Here is a 17,615-nt window from a genome sequence, read left to right as displayed (position 1 = left end):
CCGGGAGCGCTGCACTGTCATGGCCGTCGGGGATGCGATTCGCACAGCGGGACGCGCCCGCTCGCGAATCGCATCCCAGGTCACTTACCCGTCCTGGTCCCCTGCTGTCATGTGCTGGCGCGCGCGGCTCCGCTCTCTAGGGCGCGCGCGCGCCAGCTCTCTGAGACTTAAAGGGCCAGTGCACCAATGATTGGTGCCTGGCCCAATTAGCTTAATTGGCTTCCACCTGCTCCCTGGCTATATCTGATCTCCTCCCATGCACTCCCTTGCCGGATCTTGTTGCCTTGTGCCAGTGAAAGCGTTTAGTGTGTCCAAAGCCTGTGTACCTGAACTTCTGCTATCCATCCTGACTACGAACCTTGCCGCCTGCCCCCGACCTTCTGCTACGTCTGACCTTGCCTCTGCCTTGTCCTTCTGTCCCACGCCTTCTCAGCAGTCAGTGAGGTTGAGCCGTTGCTAGTGGATACGACCTGGTTGCTACTGCCGCAGCAAGACCATCCCGCTTTGCGGCGGGCTCTGGTGAAAACCAGTAGCCTCTTAGAACCGGTCCACTAGCACGGTCCACGCCAATCCCTCGCTGACACAGCGGATCCACAACCCGTAAGCCGAATCGTGACAGTAGATCCGGCCATGGATCCCGCTGAGGTGCCGTTGCCAAGTCTCGCTGATCTTCCCACGGTGTTCGCTCAGCAATCGCAGCAGATTGCCCAACAAGGACAGCAGCTGTCGCAGTTGACCGCCATGTTACAGCAACTTCTGCCTCTGCTACAGCAGCAACCATCTCCTCCGCCAGCTCCTGCACCTCCTCCGCAGCGAGTGGCCGCTCCTAACCTCCGCTTGTCCCTGCCGGACAAATTTGATGGGGACTCTAAACTCTGCCGTCGATTTTTGTCTCAGTGTTCCCTGCATATGGAGATGTTGTCGGACTTGTTTCCTACAGAACGGTCTAAGGTGGCGTTCGTAGTGAGCCTTCTTTCAGGAAAGGCCTTGTCTTGGGCCACACCGCTCTGGGACCGCAATGATCCTGCCACAGCCACAGTCCAGTCCTTCTTCGCTGAAGTCCGGAGTGTCTTCGAGGAGCCAGCCCGAGCTTCTTCTGCCGAGACTGCCCTGTTGAACCTGGTCCAGGGTAATTCTTCAGTGGGCGAGTACGCCATCCAATTTCGTACTCTTGCTTCCGAGTTATCATGGAATAAAGAGGCTCTCTGCGCGACCTTTAAAAAAGGCCTATCCAGTCGCATCAAGGATGTGCTGGCCGCACGAGAGATTCCTGCCAACCTCCAAGAACTCATCCATTTGGCTACCCGCATTGACATGCGTTTTTCTGAGCGACACCAAGAGCTCCGCCAGGAAAAAGACTTAGATCTCTGGGCACCTCTCCCACAGCATCCTTTGCAGTCTACGCCTGGGCCTCCCGCCGAGGAGGCCATGCAAGTGGATCGGTCTCGCCTGACCCAGGAAGAGAGGAATCGCCGTAGAGAAGAAAATCTCTGTCTGTACTGTGCCAGTACCGAGCATTTCTTGGTGGATTGCCCTATCCGTCCTCCACGCCTGGGAAACGCACGCACGCACCCAGCTCACGTGGGTGTGGCGTCTCTTGGCTCTAAGTCTGCTTCTCCACGTCTCACGGTGCCCGTGCGGATTTCTCCTTCAGCCAACTCCTCCCTCTCAGCCGTGGCCTGCTTGGACTCTGGTGCCTCTGGAAATTTTATTTTGGAGTCGTTTGTGAATAAATTCAGCATCCCGGTGACCCGTCTCGTCAAGCCGCTCTACATTTCCGCGGTCAATGGAGTCAGACTGGATTGCACCGTGCGTTACCGCACAGAACCCCTCCTGATGCGTATTGGACCCCACCACGAAAGGATTGAGCTCTTCGTTCTCCCCAACTGTACCTCTGAGGTCCTCCTCGGTCTGCCATGGCTCCGGCTTCATTAGCCCACCCTTGATTGGAACACCGGGGAGATCAAGTACTGGGACTCTGCCTGCCACAGGAAGTGCCTCTCCCCCCCTCCCAGTCCCGTCAGGCAAGCCTCTGTGCCTCCTCATGGCTCCCGTCCTTGTGTCTCCCTGCCCCGTGCCAAGCTTCACCTTCTGCCCTCCCTCCCCATTCCAACTCCTGCTGTACTGCCTGCCGTTGAGGAAACCATCCATTCTTTCCCGGTGTCCTCATCCCAGGGGAGGCAGTCACCGGACAAAAAAAAAGGGGAGACCTAAGGGGGGGGGGGTACTGTTACGCCTAGCGCTCCGGGTCCCCGCTCCTCCCCGGAGCGCTCACGGCGTCTTTCTCCCTGCAGCTCCCCGGTCAGTCCCGCTGACCGGGAGCGCTGCACTGTCATGGCCGTCGGGGATGCGATTCGCACAGCGGGACGCGCCCGCTCGCGAATCGCATCCCAGGTCACTTACCCGTCCCGGTCCCCTGCTGTCATGTGCTGGCGCGCGCGGCTCCGCTCTCTAGGGCGCGCGCGCGCCAGCTCTCTGAGACTTAAAGGGCCAGTGCACCAATGATTGGTGCCTGGCCCAATTAGCTTAATTGGCTTCCACCTGCTCCCTGGCTATATCTGATCTCCTCCCATGCACTCCCTTGCCGGATCTTGTTGCCTTGTGCCAGTGAAAGCGTTTAGTGTGTCCAAAGCCTGTGTACCTGAACTTCTGCTATCCATCCTGACTACGAACCTTGCCGCCTGCCCCCGACCTTCTGCTACGTCTGACCTTGCCTCTGCCTTGTCCTTCTGTCCCACGCCTTCTCAGCAGTCAGTGAGGTTGAGCCGTTGCTAGTGGATACGACCTGGTTGCTACTGCCGCAGCAAGACCATCCCGCTTTGCGGCGGGCTCTGGTGAAAACCAGTAGCCTCTTAGAACCGGTCCACTAGCACGGTCCACGCCAATCCCTCGCTGACACAGCGGATCCACAACCCGTAAGCCGAATCGTGACATCAACTCTGTCTCCTACAAGCTCCATCTTCCTCCTTCTCTTCGTATTCCTAACTCCTTTCATGTATCCCTTCTCAAACCTCTCATTCTTAACTGCTTTTCCCCCAAGGTCACCGTTCCTGCTCCTGTCACTGGGTCCTCTGACGTCTTCTCGGTAAAAGAAATCCTCGCCTCCAAGGTCGTCAGAGGTAAAAGATTTTTGCTCATTGATTGGGAGAATTGTGGCCCGAAGAGAGGTCTTGGGAGCCCGAGGACAATATCCTCGACAAGGAGCTCATCCATAGGTTCCTGGGCTCCAAAAAGAGGGGGAGACCAAAGGGGGGGTACTGTAACGCCGAACGCTCCGGGCCCCGCTTCCCCTCCGGAGCGCTCGCTTGCCTGCAGCGCCCCGGTCAGACTCGCTGGTAAAAACCAGTAACCTCTTAGATTCCGTTCCCCTGGTACGGCCCACGCCATCACCTCACTGACACAGAGGATCCACCATCCGTGTCCTCCCTGCATACCAGTCTGGATCCTGACACTAATTATGGGCGCACTGGCCCTTTAAATTTCAAAGCTCCGGCATGCATGCCCCAAGGGATGGGGACGCGTGCGCCTTGGCTGAGAAGAAGCAGCTGCAGGAGTGGAGTGAGGTAAGAGATGGGCTGAGATCCGCATGGGGGTGTGTCCCGCGATGCGAATCCCGGCCCCGCCAACAGTCAGGGACACGGGGATGCTGCGCTCACGGCCGGTGTCTGTGGCCGGAGCGCAGTATGTAGCAGGGTAAAGTTACATTCTGGCAGATAGGATTCCTGTAGTAAGGCAACATCAACCTTAAGTTTTCACATGTCTTAATACCATCATGCGTTTTTGCGGCCCCTTAATATTTCACAATACTATTCTCCTAAATGGCATAGGAAAAGACGTACAATACCTCTGGAGAATTAGTTAGAAAAGGACAATGGACAAAGGAGCTGTGCGATGTCTGTGAACAAACAGAAAAACCTGACATATAGAAAAAAGTGAATACAGTAAAAATATTCCTGCATTCATACAGGATGAGCCTATGACTCACCAGAAGTAGAAAAAATACCACTAACCATGGGCCAAAATTGCTCATGACTTCTCTTTTTTTTGGGGAGAGTACCCACTCCCAACTGTGAACTGCAAAAATAATAGGCAGCAGCCCTACAAAATACAAGGGCCAAACTCGATATGGAGGAGTTAATGCCACAAGATAGAGAAGAAAAAGCGGTGTGCTGAAAGCGAGAACAGGAGAAAGAAAGGGAAACCTGAGAGAAAGAAAGAGGCGGGAGGGGGGGAGTCAAGGGAAAGCAAAAAAGAAAAATAGCACAATATTAAACAATATAAAGTATCCCTGTGGTGTGATGAGGAATACCAAAAAAAATCTAACAAGACCTTTGAAGGCCGAAACATAGCCATGAGAGTGAACTGAAAAAATACATTATAACATTACTAAAGTGATTCAATCCCGCGTCTAAGTGTGACTAACACTAAAAGAAATTATGGCATGTGTTGCGGTGCTCAGTCCAAGTACTCTCGATTGGATGAATGGAAAGGACAAGGACAGTCAGGTAAGTTCAAGAAGAAGACTGCATGGAAGGCAAGGTCTTGGATGTCGGTATGGAAGGGAGCATATCTTCTCCAGATGGCCCAGCAGGAGACCAGTGAAATACAGCAGGCTTAGATAGAAATGGCACTTTAGCACATCGGCGTCTTTTATTCTCAGGGCTGATGAAAGTAGATGCGGTAATTGGGTCTTCTGGACCGAGTCATTCTCGGGTGGAGCAACAGGATCACCAGGGGAACTGAAAAAGGACGTTGCCTCATTCGGGCAGTTAAAGATCCTGTTCGATTCATCGGGTAATTGAACATGTACCGTGTTTCTCCGAAAATAAGACCGGGTCTTATATTAATTTTAGTCACAAAAAACACACTAGGGCTTATTTTCAGGGTAGGGCTTATTTATTTACGGTATGGGGGGCTGCAGCAGTGTGGAGGATGGGGGGCTGCAGGAGTGTGGAGGAATGGGGGGCTGCAGCAGTGTGGAGGATGGGGGGCTGCAGGAGTGTGGAGGATGGGGGGCTGCAGGAGTGTGGAGGATGGGGGGCTGCAGGAGTGTGAAGGATGGGGGGCTGCAGGAGTGTGAAGGATGGGGGGTTGCAGGAGTGTGGAGGATGGGGGGCTGCAGGAGTGTGGAGGATGGGGGGCTGCAGCAGTGTGGAGGATGGGAGGCTGCAGCAGTGTGTAGGATGGGAGGCTGCAGGAGTGTGGAGGATGGGAGGCTGCAGGAGTGTAGAGAATGGGGGGCTGCAGGAGTGTGGAGGATGGGGGGCTGCAGAAGTGTGGAGGATGGGGGGCTGCAGGAGTGTGGAGGATGGGAGGCTGCAGGAGTGTAGAGGATGGGGAGCTGCAGGAGTGTGGAGGATGTGGGGCTGCAGGAGTGTGAAGGATGGGGGGCTGCAGGAGTGTGGAGGATGGGGGGGCTGCAGGAGTGTGAAGGATGGGGGGCTGCAGGAGTGTGGAGGATAGGGGGCATCCTCCACACTCCTGCAGCCCCCCATACTCCTTCAGCCCCCCATCCTCCCTTTCCCCTGTCGTCCTTCACACTCCTACCATACCCTACAGCAGTGTTTCCCAACCAATGTCCTCCAGCTGTTGCAAAACTACAACTCCCAGCATGCCCGGACAGCCTTTGGCTGTCCAGGCATGCTGGGCGTTGTAGTTTTGCAACAGCTGGAGGCACACTGGTTGGGAAACACTGCCCTACAGTGCCCCCCACCCCTCTGCCATAATAAACTTGGGTACCAGTACTCATTTCACTTTCTTACCGTACCCTGCGGCGAGATCTTCTCCTATAGCTTACCGTAGCAGCCGGGGGCAGGGACACGTCCGTGACGTCGGCCGTGCATACGCGCCGACGTTTTAGAACGTCAGCGTCCCTGCCCCGGCTGAATTACGGTAAGCCGCGGGACCAGCCAAAGGAGGCGGGGGTGGCCGAGGGGGGCTGTGGGATCTTCGGGCATTATGCGGGTGGTCGGGGGGGATGTGGAATCTGCGGGCATTACCGCACTGTGGTGGCCGGGCTTGGTGTCGGGTCTGCGGGCATTACTGTGGCGGCCAGGGGGGGGCTATGGAGTCTGCGGGCATTACTGTGGGGTCTGCGGGCATTACTGGCGGCTGTGGTCCGGATCTGGACCGCGGTCCGCCAGCAGATTACCCCTGAACTAGGTCTTATTTTCGGGGTAGGGCTTATATTGCAGCCCTACCCCATAATCCTGCTAGGGCTTACTTTCGGGGTAGGGTTTATTTTCGGGGAAACATGGTAGTATCGCAGGATATTGTAGATGAAACTTGATGCCTTGGTGAAATAATGAAGAACATACAGAGCTAAATGCTCTCCTGCATTTCATCATTTTCACTGAGTAGTCTGCAAAAAGAATCACTTTGTACCCTCTAATAAATAGTGGGGTTTTGCCAGCTCTTAATGTACACAATATTTCCTCCTTATCATTGTAATCTAGGAAGCGCATAATAACCTGTCTGGGGCGGAGATCCATCTGTGAGTGCGGTTCTACAGACTGGGCTTGAAGGGGTCCTACTGTGTGTGCCCTTTCCACCCTCTTCGGGTGTTTAAGTCCCAATGCCTCAAGTAGTTATGATTCACGCAATTGCTGTACTTGTAATGGTTCAATAGACTCAGGAAGTCCAACCAGGCACAAATTATTACACCTGGATCTATTTTCCAGCTCCTCCATGAAATCACGTAACATAGCATTGTCCCGTAACACCAACTTAATGGCGGGCACTGAGGATGTGGTAGTGACTTCTATAGATTGCACCCTTTGCTCCAGGTCAGACACTTTTTGATTTGTAGTGACCACGTCACATTGTAGGGCTTGTAGTGAGGCAGATAAGGTCGCAATCATGGCCTCTTGTAAGTTAGGAAATAGCCTTTCTGCCACTATAATGGCCAGTTGCTTGATATCAATGTTATCTATAGCCTGAGACTAAATACCTCTCATTCCTGGTGTCGGTGCCTCTGTGGGAGTCAGCTGTGAAGGCTGAAAGAGTTCTGGTGTTTGAAGGGATCGTCACCTCCATTTCAGTCGCCAGAACAGCAGGAGTCGGTAGTTGTGAGGGGAGAGCCGCTCCATGTCCTTTTTTCTCTCACGCTGCTGTCGCCATTTTAGATTCAGCAGCTTCTGTGATGGCTTGTGTGCGTGCTTGTATGTAAGGGCGTCCCGTGATTTTAGTGAGGAACCAATCCATATAAAAGAACCCCTGTACTTCTCCGGTGTGTCTCCAACAATGGAGATCGGTTTATAAGCGGGTATAACCCTGTGGTGAGATAGCGCACAGTCGGGAGCCTCTGTTAGTGCGTCTACACATCTCCGTGCCGGAACCGGAAGTCGATAAGAGGGGTCTTATCACTGCACCTGGTGATCTAATAACCTAGCTAGATCCCTGCAGCCAGCAGCCTATACTGCTAACGCTCCTAAGTGGATTGGGGGTTGGTGCATTTTTTATTCAAAGTACATTTGAAATGTGAGAATTCCAGGCAGCATTCACACTTCAAATTACTTGTGTGCCATGGTTTCTGTATGGAGAAGTAGAGGAAATTCAGTGAAGAAATTCTGCAGTGTGCAGGGCGCCATAAGTTGGCATTCATGGTTCCCTCAATAAACAGTAGATCCTCAGGGCCAGAAGCACCCATGCAGGCCCAAACTATGGCAATGCTACCACCATACTTGAGTGTTGGCAAGACATATTTGTACCCTTCACCTGGTTGCCGTCACACACTCTTGACACCATCTGAACCAAATAAGTTTACTGTATCTTGGTCTCATAGGACCACAGGATATGTTTCAGTAATCCACATTCTTAGCTTTCTTCAGCAAACTGCTGACTTTCTTGTGCATCATCTTTAGAAGAGGTTTCATTCTGGGACAACAGCCATGCAGACCAATTTGATGCAGTGTGGGGCATAAGGTCTGAGCACTGACAGGCTGACACCCCCCCCCCCCCCCCTTCAACCCTTGCGTCAATGCTGTAAAATGCTCATACATCCATTTACTAAGGGCAATATCTGAATATGATGCTGGGCATGTGCACTACTGTTCTTAGTGGAACCTGTCCTGTAAAACCACTGTATGGTGTTGCCCACCGTGCTGCAGCTCAGTTTCAGGGTCTTAGCAACCTTCTTATAGCATAGCCATCTTTATGTAGCCAGAGAGTTCTTTGCCATGAGGTGGACATAAGGAGGTTGTTTTCCATTGTACTGTATGACTAATGAGGGTGAGTGTGCATGATATCGCAAAGAAATCCTGGAGTGCTTATTTAATGAGTACATGGGTGACTTAGATTGCCAAAAAGGACAACGTATAACACATATAAACCACCAACAATGAACAAATCGTTACAATGAAGACATGGGATTTGTAGCTTACAATGAGTGAATGGAAAGTAAGTATGCAGACTAAAACTTAACCTTTACTACAGTACATTTAACCCCTTAAGGACCCTTGACGTACGCGCCCGTCCATGGGAATTCAGGTCCATGCCGTGCACCTGGCCGGTACCGGACCGGGGTGACTGCTGATATCGATCAGCAGGCACCCCTTACAAATGCCCAGGGGGGGTCATCAGACCCCCCTATGTCGGCTATAGCCACAAATCGCCGGTAAATTTACAGCTGCAATTTATGGCTATTCCGGGTCATATGGGTCTATGGTGACCCGGAAAATATGGGGGATCGGGGTTGTCCAAGACACCCACGATCCCCCTGAAGGGATAGGAGTGAGGTGGCAGGGGTGCCCCCCCCCCCCTCCTATCCCTGCTATTGGTCGTCTAGAAGCGATGACCAATAGCAGATGGGGGCGGGGGGTTAACTTTCGTTTTCTCCGTTCTGCCCACTCACAATAGGCGGGGCAGATTGGGGAAACCGACAGAAGAACGGCGCCGAAGTCCACTTACCCATCGGCGGCGGCTGCAGGAGGCGATCGGCTGCGATGATCAGCGGGCGGCGATGTCGTGTGGATGGCTCCCTGGATCCTACGGAAGTCGGTGAGTTGCCTAGCAACATCTGGAGGGCTACAGTTTGAGACCACTACACAGTGGTCTCTAAACTGTAGCCCTCCAGATGTTGCAAAAATGCAACTCCCAGCATCCCCAGACAGCTGTTTGGGCATGCTGGGATTTGCTGTTTTGCAACAGCTGGAGGGCTACAGTTTGGAGATCACTGTCCAGTGGCCTCTAAACTGTGGCCCTCTAGATCTTGCAAAACTACAACTCCTAGGATGCCCACACAACAGTTTTCTGTCTGGGCATGCTGGGATTTGTAGCTTTGCAACATCTGGAGGGCCACAGTTTGGAGATCACTGTGCAGTGGTTTCTAAACTGTAGCCCTCCAGATGTTGCAAAACTGCAAATTCCAGCATGCCCAAACAGCTGTCTCGGCATGCTGGGAGTTGTAGTTGCATACCTCCAGCTGTTGCATATTTACATCTCTGCGACCAGTACATGCTGGGAGCTGTAGTTTTGCAACAGCAGGAGACACACTGGTTGGAAAATACTGAGTTAGTTAACAGAACCTAACTGAAGGTTTTCCTACCAGTGTGCCTCCAGCTGTTGCAAAAGTACATCTCCCAGCATGCACGGTCTGTCAGTACATGCTGGGAGTTTTAGTTTTGAAACAGCTGGAAGTTTGCCCCCCCCCCCCCCATGTGAATGTACAGGGTACATTCACACGAGCGGGTTTACAGTAAGTTTCCTGCTTGAAGTTTGTGCAAATTTTTCACCGCAGCGCAAATTCCTAGTGGGAAATTCACTGTAAACCTCCGCCAGTGCGAATGTACCCTAAAAACACTACACTACACTAACACATAATAAAGGGTTAAACACTATATATACACCCCCTTACACTGCCCCCCCCCCCAATAAAAATGAAAAATTTATTATAAGTCAGTGTTTCCAAAATGGAGCCTCCAGCTGTTGCAAAACAACAACTACCAGCATTTCCGGACAGCCAATGACTGTCCGGGCATGCTGGGAGTTTAGCAACAGATGGAGGCACCCTTTTTGGGAATCACTGGCATAGAATACCACTATGTCCACCCCTATGCAATCCCTAATGTACTCCTCACATGCACATGGCGCTCTTTCACTTCGGAGCCCAGTCGTATTTCAAGAAAACAGTTTAGGGCCACATACGAGGTATTACAAATTTTGGGGGACTTTTTCTCCTTTTACCCCTTATGAAAAGAAAAAGTTGGGCGCTACTCCAGCCTGTTAGTGTAAAAAAAAAAAAAATGTTACACTAACACGCTGGTGTTGCCCCCTACTTTTTATTTTCACAAGCAGTAAAAGGAAAAAAGTACGGAAATACCCCATATGTGGGCATAAAATGCTCTGCGGGCGCACAAGGCTCAGGACTGACAGCGCACTATATACATTTGAGGACTAAATTGAGGATTTGCACAGGGGTGGCTGATTTTACAGCACTTCAATCACACATATGATCATAAAAGAAAAAATATTTATATTGACCAAAGCTGTGTATCCAAGTCACACCGAACTGTGATATAGGTCTAATCAAAAATATAACATGCCGAACCAAGTATCAATTCCAGTAATGAGAACATAAGTATCAGCCTGACTATCACTGACCCTAGCCCCCGTGGCTCAGGGAAGGTCTCAGGGAGGGACAACGGGGGGAGGGGGGATGGGGTGTGGACCTAACTGGCCCTACAATACCCCTCGGTCATCACGCCCCCTGCCATAGACTTGCATTAAGGGGGTGGGCCGTGATGTCACCAGGGGCGGAGCCATGACGTCACACTGCTATGTCCCCTGTATCGCCCGTCATTACGCACAGAGCGAACTCGCTCTGTGCAGTAATGATAGCGCGGTGCCGCAGCGGCGATCTGACATCTTATCCCCTATCCAAAGGATGTCTAGGGGCGGAGTACTCCTTTAAGTCTTTGCTGAGGTCCAGTGTAGTCAAGTCCTGAGAGTGTGTCTGGAGTCCAGAGGAGGCCTCAAGTCATCCACGTAGCCACAAATCTACAAGTCCACAACCCTCAGGTCCCAGTCAGAGCCTGGTAAGCAACAAACGGGGTATAGTCAGTCTCAATCAAGTCAGTCAAAGTCGACCTGTCTTCAGTCAGCGTGGCCTGCATCAAAGTTGTCCCAGTCCACTGCAAGTCCCAGCAAGCCCTAAAGTCTCTGAAGTCACTGGTCACCTCCGTGGGCCTGGCTAAGCTGTATAGACTATTCCACCTGTCTAACTCAGTAAAGCTACCATTGTTCCGTAACTTGGTGTCTGAGTCATTATTGCCCCCGTGCCTAGCCCAGGATCCAGCGGTATACCTTCGGGAGGATATAAACCACACCCTGGCGTCACTAACATGAGGGGCTAATGCCATCTGCCCCTGGGCAATTACATCTGTCCTCATCCCACCCTCTACTACACACTAGTCAAGGACAAAAAAACAAAGCCCAGAGTGGAAAAGACAAAAAATAAAAAGAAAATAATATAAGGTTTACATACCAATGAAACAGGTTTTAGCATTATCCACTCCTCCTTGAATTACCAGTGAAAAGAATACTCACAAACCTGTTTGACAATGTTGGATAATAAAGAAGACAGCTTTTAGTTTGGTATGAGAATGCTGTAAAGATAAGTATCACTTACCTGGAAAGAGAATGCTAGGTTAAGAAAGGTATTTGGTGACATGTACTTCAAGATAAACTGGAAAATAGTTTTGCAAGTTTATATCTAAAATGTTTGTTTCTCTGATAAAAAAAGATAAAATAAAAAGCTGGCCAGATCAAGCTGGTAGAGGCCTCTGATTAAAAGAATATGGTATAGGCTCCACCCCCTCGGAATGGTGTCATAAATAGTGATGAGCGGCATAGGCCATATTCAAATTTGCTATATTTCACGAATATATGGCAGAATATTCGTCCTATATTTGAAAATTTCACATAATAATTATTTTTTCCATGCAAAATGAAATTTGCAAAGAGCGCATGCGCGATTATATCTTTTAACTAACTACTTTCCTATTGGCTGCTAGTGATTTTCATCCTTCTCATTGGCCCACAAGCTTAAAGAAGGGAGGGATCAGTGTCCTCTGGAAGTGCCAATATTGGCAAATTTTCGCATATACGCCTTCTTTGGACCACAAGCTGGAAGCAGGGAGGGCTGATCACTTTTATTTACACAGTACATATCATTGTGATGTGTACGGTAAAAAAAAAAAAAACTAATACTTGTCATTACAAATACATTTCACTATATTTTCAATATTTGTGAAATTGCGAAGTGCCGATATTTGCAATAAAATTTGCTATTTGAATATTTGCGCTCAACACTAGTCATAAGATAATATGTAACTAATATATTAGTCTTGACAGGCATATTAGATAACAGTCCACAGCTCCTGTATTGTACTATAAATGGAGCGCTGACTCTTCCCAGGGTTTTGTTGGCCCTGAAGGGAACCAGAGTGAGAGGAAGCCATGTATCGCCATACCCTGCATATCCCTATAGCAATTGCTAGGGAGTTGCATATCCCTTTAACAACACTGGGGAACTGGTTTTGTTCTAGCTTACAGAGAAAGTAGATGAGGCAGGCATTGGAGCTACAAGCAACATATAAAGCTTTACAAGGTTATGTTCACACACTGTTTTTTGAGTCTCAATTTGAGCCGTAAACAGTGGAAAAAATTGACCAAAAGCAAAAAGGACTGAATAAAATGCGTGAATAGAAATTTGATGTGACAAATGCACTTTAATATATTGTATTATAGAGGAGATTTATCAAAACCTGTGCGGGGGAAGAGTGGTGAAGTTGTCCATAGCAACCAATCAGATCACTTCGCTAATGTGCTATATACTGTGCCACCATTAAGGATCTACCGGTATACACTGTGCCAATTTGAATAAAATATATATTGTGCCACCATTAAGGATCTATACACAGTGCCACCATATATGAAATATATGCTGTGCCAATTTGAATGAAATATATCCTGTGCTTTCATAAATTCCCTATATACTGTGCTTCAATTCCTCTATAAATTCTCTATAAATGTATACATTCCCTAGATACTGTGCTTCCATTACTCTATTAATTCCTTATAAATGTATACATTCCCTAGATACTGTGCCTCCACTTATTCTCGAAATTCTGTGCTTTCATATATATATATATATATATATATATATATATATATATATATATATACACACACAAGCACAAATATACATTTAGAAACATATATACACAGACGTAAATATACAAGCAGATATAGCCAACAGGCACATCATACATACAAGTACACACATTCATTTAGTCACATATAAACAGACACAGGCACATACATACAGGTACTCACATATGTACACAAAATTTCTTACACATTATTGTGGCCCCATTTTTCTCTGCACAGGTTGGAGTTTTTGGCTGGGACATACAGTGGATGGAGCTTTTATCTGCCTTCTCTGCTCCTGTCTCCTCCGTGGGGAGAAGAGAAATAGCAGATAATGACAGGGTAACTGGTGCCCGTTTCCTACTGGGAGGGCACAGCACCTGCGTTAAATGCACATACAAATCCCCAGTAATGGATACTTCACCTGTCACTCTGAGTCTGCAGCTCCTTTTGTGAGGGCACTAGAGGGGCAGGTAAAGAGAAGGGGCCGGGGCTGTCACAGCGAGCGCTCCGGTCTTCACCTCCGGACCGAAGCGCCCGCTGCCTCTGCCCTCCGCTCCTGGGTTCCGGCGTCACCCGGTCAGACGCACTGATCGGGAGCACGGGCCCCACAGTGGCAGAGACATGGCTGGCGTGGCGGCTGGTCCCCGCTCACACGCCGCGTCCCTGCTCGGCCTACCTTCTTCCTGCACGGCTCTCGGCTCCTCTGCATCCAGGCACATGCGGCCCCACTCTCTAGGGCACGCACGCGCCGACTTCAGTAAATTTAAAGGGCCAGCGCACCGGTAATTGGTGCACTGGTTCCTCACCTCCCACTGTCCTTCCCAATAAAAGGCACCTGCCCCTTCCTGCCCTTGCCGGATCTTTGTGCCTTGTGCCTCAGAAAAAGCATTCCCTACTGTGATAGTTGCCTTGCCCATTGCCAAACCTGTTGCTACCATATACTCGCCTGTGAACCCTTGCCGCCTGCCCTGACCTCTGCTACGTCCGACTACACTCTTGCCTGCTCCCTGTGTACCACGCTATCAGCTGCCAGAGAGGTTGATTTGTTACTGGGGATACGACCTGGTAGTTACCGCCGCAACAAATTCATCCCGCTTTGTGGCGGGCTCTGGTCAAGACCAGTAACTGCTTAGAACCGGTCCTCCAGTACAACCCGTTCTATCGTCTCTCCGGTCCAGAGGATCCACTACCTGTCCTGCCGGTACATGACAGTGGCTCAATACCACATTTGATCCTATGTGGGCACATTCCTGCCCTATTTTACATGTATAAGCAATCTTTTAATTGCTTATTCAGATCAATGCAATACATATGTATTTCATTATTTCATCCATTCAATTGGCAATTCACTATTCAGGTAAATGCACATTAGTCTGATATGCTGCAGATCTTCTGCATGGAAATTCAAACAGCAAATCCACAATGTGATTTTTGAAATCTCATCTACACATGAAATTGACAGAAATAGACCTGCAGAGCAGATTTTGAAGGGAATCTCAATGTTAGCTCAGTTTACTGCTGAGAGCTGCAGACACTGTTAGATAGCTGTTGCCAGGGTATGCCAGGAGCAGATGAAGAAGGAAGAAAAGGCTATAGAGAAGATGTCACTTGTAGGACATTATGTAATTGTGTATTTTGTCTAATTGTGTCCTATTGGTGCTGTAGTCACTTGCAAGTTCAGCAGGTATTATAAGTGAAAGCACAACTCCGAGCATACTCTTACCACTGCTTAGGTCATACTGGGAGCTGTAGTTTCAAATGGCAAAAATTCAAAAGTTAAAACCAGCATTGGGGAGTGAGAAGGGGGAAAATTAAAGGGGGCACAAGTAGCTGGTCTTGCCTAGGGCACAAATATTGGCTGCAAGCTGAGGGGAGGGGGGGGGCTCTTATCCTTGAACACTTAAAGGGGTACACCTGCCCTAATATGGCCATCACGCCCCCTCCCATAGACTTGCATTGAGGGGGTGGGACATTATGTAACACAGGGTGGAGTCGTGACGTCATGAAACATGGTCGGCACGCTTCACAATCATAAATAGTTAACCATCCAGCATTAGGGGTTAACTTCTTGCCGTCTATTGATGGAGGCTGTCAGCAGCAGGGTATGGATTGCCCTCAGCTCCAGAGCTCACCTAATACACCTTTAATGGACCCATTTTTGCCCTGTTCTATTTACTAAAGTAAATTTAAAAAAAGAAAATATTTTAGTAATACTATAAACACAGAACAGTACAGTACAGACACATTTTGTACTGTTTAGATAACAGATGAGAAGAAGGAATTCAGTGAATGAATCTGCTGCATGCTTGACCCTGGAGCTTCACACCACTTCATCAATAATTGACATTTACTAACGTATATTCCTGTTCACATAGGCAGCCACCAATCAATAGTGAGGGAGGCAGGCAGACATGAAGATCACCCTCTCAACTTTCAGTCTACTCCATTAGAAATGTCAGGATTTTTTATTTAGTTTATGTTATTGTTTATGCTTTTTTACATATAAAGCAAAAATAAATTAAACTGAATCTCCATATTAAAATTCTAAATGAATTAAAGGGGTTATCCAGCATAAGGGGATTTTAGTACATACCTGGCAGACAGTAATGGACATGCTTAGGAAGGATCTGCGCTTGTCTTGGGCTAAATGGCTATGCTGTGAGATTACCATAACATTGTGGCTAGCTTTCTGTGAACTTGTATTTCATGTTTTCTGTTTTCTTGTTTGCCTACAAAGCCCATGATTTCATTTTCCTCCTTCCCACACATCAGCTACCCCACCCATTGAAACTAAATGAGCTGCAGACCTGTGGTTTTCAATCAGGATGCCTACAGCTGTTGCATTAGTTGCAAGCAATCCCTCCACCCATTGAAGCAGACAAGCTCCCTGTCATCAGCTGACTAGTGAGTCAGGTCTCGACCGCATTGAAAGCTATGAAAAATTATGAGACACCAGTCATTTTGTATGCTGTTAAAAATAAATATTGGGATGAAAATCACATAAGAATTGTGAAAAAACCATCACACACAGGAACAGACACTATATTATGAACTACACTAAATTTACAGCTCCTGTAGCATAGTCAAATAAAAAAAATACTAGAATACCCCTTTAAGTAACTGTGTTTGTTTACATTTTGTCATTCTTATTTATATGTGTTGTATCTACAGATTGTTATGTCTACACACAAGGCCTACTTTACTGAACAACTTATAAGGGCAGATTTCAGGCAAAAATAGAGTGAATGCCGGTCAAGCTATACACCATGTTTACAAATGATCTTTTCCACCTTTTCTGTCACATAGGAATGTGTGCTAAATGGTGGGTAGGCTTCAGAGTGGTGCTGAATGTGGTCACTTTGGGTGATATTTATCAAAGCATTTAGTAGTTTTTTTTTTTTGCTCAAAATTGTTGCAAAATTGTCGCATGTGCGACTACTCTATTTTTTGTGTGACCTTTTTGATTGTGCAGCGCCCTAAGCAAAAAAAAAAGCTAGAAACTTGCTTACCAAAGCAAAAAGTGATTTTTGACTTGCAGTGGTCAGAGATTCAAGTGCGAAAGTTGCAAAAAAAGTCGCATTGCATGAAAAAAAAACCTACTAAATTTACACCAGCTCAGACATGGAGCAGAAGAAAACACTATAAAAAAAAATGCTTACATGAAAGAAATTTATCAACAGACTGAAACCAGTTAATAAATACGTTGCACATAAGCAATAAAATTGTAAGAAAAAAATAACTAAAAAAAGGAATACATAAGCAAACATTGATAAATGTCCCCCTTTATGTTTTGCACTTTCCACCACTTTTCTAAGGGTGCAATAGGTTTAATATTGTGTTGTTCTAGCTTATGCCAGATTTATCAACGTCCTGTACCCAGATAAAGTATATGGTGCATGCCGCTTGGTGAGTAGTGCTGGCAAATCCTCACAGACCTCCATGCCATCCATTGAATGTGTAATAAGGTGAATCGTTTCTGCAAAAGTTGAGTAGTGACATGAGATGTAAAGCAGCTAAGATGTGTATAATAAGATTCTACAACAGCTGAAGTAGTAATACTGAATATTACACTACAGCTTCTGTAGAACCTCTTGAGAAGAGTTGGTAGACATACTGGGGGAGATTTATCAAAACTTATCCGAAAGGAATTCCAAGGAAATATTCCACTCAGAAATTCTGCTGCAGTAGGGTCCTATTGATTTTAATGGGATTCTGCTGCACCATGCACACAGTGGAATTTCTACTATAGATGTTTCTGCGGTGGAAATGCCAATTTCAGCATCCGCAGAAACAATGAACCTGTTCATTGTTTTGCGGAATTTGCTCAGAAATGTTCGCCGTCTATGGAGCAGTCATAGCACTGGTGGAACATGAAAATGTGGGGAATGACCTGTGTTTTCCAGGTGGACATTCCGCTGTGTGAACATAGACTTAAAGGGGTGCTCCGCTGCTCAACGTTTGGA

The 17,615-nt window shown here is 48.1% G+C and overlaps 1 protein-coding gene across 4 annotated transcripts in view; it reads right to left on the bottom strand.

Annotated features, from left to right (window-relative positions):
* The window catches only part of DSEL (dermatan sulfate epimerase like), a 94,538-nt gene that overhangs the window by 57,281 nt on the left and 19,642 nt on the right, over positions 1-17,615 (bottom strand). For 2 of the 4 annotated variants that reach the window (XM_056521483.1, XM_056521484.1), the window contains one exon: positions 11,483-11,548. The exons of the other annotated variants lie outside the window; for them this stretch is intronic. The gene's annotated coding sequence lies outside the window, so the exon portion shown is untranslated. The remainder of the gene's footprint in view (positions 1-11,482; positions 11,549-17,615) is intronic. 4 annotated transcript variants of the gene reach the window in all.

The sequence above is a fragment of the Hyla sarda genome, chromosome 5 (assembly GCF_029499605.1).
Source record: "Hyla sarda isolate aHylSar1 chromosome 5, aHylSar1.hap1, whole genome shotgun sequence".
NCBI classification, from domain to species: Eukaryota; Metazoa; Chordata; class Amphibia; order Anura; family Hylidae; genus Hyla; species Hyla sarda.
Note: the sequence above shows the minus strand (reverse complement) of the source record. Positions and strands in the feature narration are given on the sequence as shown.